This window comes from Propithecus coquereli, unplaced genomic scaffold (genome assembly GCF_000956105.1).
Source record: "Propithecus coquereli isolate 6110/MARCELLA unplaced genomic scaffold, Pcoq_1.0 Scaffold350, whole genome shotgun sequence".
In the NCBI taxonomy this organism is placed as follows: domain Eukaryota; kingdom Metazoa; phylum Chordata; class Mammalia; order Primates; family Indriidae; genus Propithecus; species Propithecus coquereli.
The window spans coordinates 1482524-1484707 of record NW_012149175.1 but is presented as its reverse complement, the minus strand read 5'-3'; the positions used below and the strand labels follow the sequence as shown (position 1 = coordinate 1484707).

The window sequence follows — 2184 nt, the reverse complement described above, 5'->3', positions numbered from 1 at the left end:
AACACTATGGACAAAAGCAGAAGAGAATGTTTAGGTCAATAAAACTTGTACTGGTTGGAGAACAATATTCTATTTTTCATACTAATGTAGGAAGTGTTCAAATTGCTGATATATGCTAATTCTTTCCATCTGTGCTGTTGTGTCTTTCTTAAAATTGAAGAAGCGACAATTTAAATAAAATCTGGATAATTAACTAGTCAGTATTCTGCAGACCATGGAAGATTTTAGAACTCAGTATATATTTCAGCTCATTAATATAATTAGTGTCCCTGCAGAGTATTAATATGCCTAAAATCTTTATTATGAAACATTTTAATGCTTCTTGATAAATCTCTAAGAACATTTCAATATGTTTGGTCATATATCTATTAGACTGTATTCTATTCTGTAAGTATCTTATTTACATTTGGAAATTAATTTTTTAAAAATTATCGACCAAATTTTTTGGGGGTATCCAATATCTTTATTGTCAGGGTCCCTGCCTGTGGGCCCCTTCCAAACCTATAGAAACACCCCAAACCCAAGAGTGTCCTGGGGAGGGGAGGCAGAGTGTGGGGAAACCCCTGTGCTCTGCCCTCTTGCCTGGACAGTGCAGACAGGGAAGGTGTCTAGGCAAGGGGTAGGCTGGAAACTCTACCTGCGGAGGATGTGGGATTGGTTGGGATGCGTGGGGGAGGAGGTGCCTGCTGCCAGTTCTCCTCTGGTACCCGACAAGGGGTGACACCCAGGGTGGGTACCAGGCCTGAGCCCTGTGGCTGTGATGCCTTTTTCCTGTGGGTGGCCTTTGCTCCTGTCAGGATGTTTACTGCAAGGCCCCATGCTCCTCATTTGTGGCCTGGTTGTGCTCCAGCTCTACCTCGCTATGTGTCAGCAGGCCCTCCTCGTTGCTGCTGCCTGGAGCCCATGCTTCTCCCTGAGGTGTGCCTGCCTCGGGAGGCTTGTCTTCTTGGGGGGTGTTGGGGGAAGTTGTGGCCGGCTGCTGCTGCCTCTACTGTCACTGCCACTGCTGTTGTCTCCCTTCTTCTTGCCGTTTGGATTGGCTTCTATGCTCCTCAGCAATCTGCTTCAAAAAGCCCAGCAGGGCGTCAATATTGGACTTGATCTGTGTCAGCTCTGTCTTGATGGTTTGCAGCTAACAGTTCTTTTAACTTGACCTTGTCTGAGCGAGTGGTGATGGCTGTGGAGCAGGCAAAGAGTTCGATGGATATGGCATTTTTGACATGTCAGATCACAGTGACTGTGTGACCTGAGGTAGCTTCACAGGGACAGCCCTGGGCACTGACATCGGCAACAGGCAGCCCTGGTAGCCGAAGAGCGTGTATATGGCTCTCAACTAAAGAGATGCTGCTCTCGTTAGCCCATTGGGGTCTGCCGGGCTTGAGCTCTCCAGCCATGTCTATGTGCAGGGTCTGCCCGGCCAGCTCCCGCCCGCTCTCTCCCAGCACAGCTGCCCGGGCCGCGCTCGTTGGCTCTGGTTAAAAGCCTAGGCACGGAACAGGCGGCCACGCGGCCACATTTGGAGAGTATGGTCTCCACATCGGACTTCTTCCGCACAGTTCTGTTGAGATTTCCTACGAAGACCCAAGAGTTGATGGATTTGGGGTCATTCCTGTTGGTCACATTGCTTGTCTGGCTCTTCAAGGACATGGCGGCCACCAGCACCAAGGCTGTGCTCAGCCAGCTATTTTCTCCTTTGGGGTAGCGGGTCGGCACCGGCTGCCTCTGGGAAAAAGCCTCACCCGCATGGGGAGTTCTGGAGAAAGCTGCGCGCGGTGCGGGGGTCAGTGGAACTCTCACACTTGAGGTGGAAAGGAAGGAGGAAAGAGGCAGCCCCGCTGCCCGGCGGCTGAGGAGGGTGCGCACAGGCGGGAATCGCCGCAGCCGCTGCCACCCTCTCAGCTTCTCTGGGCGCTGCCGCGCTGCGCATGCGCATTGACTACACATTTCTTTTTCTTGACCCCAGGAAGTGAACCGTATTAAGTTTATCAAAAAGGTTAAACCCTTTTCCTGCAAACTCCATTTTGACTTGATGAACATTTGGGATACTATTTTTATTTTGTTTTAGCAGTAGAAATAAACGGCTCATGTTAATTTTATGTCCGATGACTATAGATGGAGCGATATAGTGTGTTGAAAAGCACTGAGGCTTTGAAGTACAAAATGTCTCCGTCTGAAGTTACTTAA

The 2184-nt window shown here is 49.5% G+C and overlaps 1 pseudogene; it reads right to left on the bottom strand.

Moving 5' to 3' along the window:
- Positions 1-802: 802 nt before the first annotated feature.
- On the bottom strand, positions 803-1647 carry LOC105815966 (annotated as a pseudogene).
- Between the last annotated feature and the right edge of the window lie 537 nt (positions 1648-2184).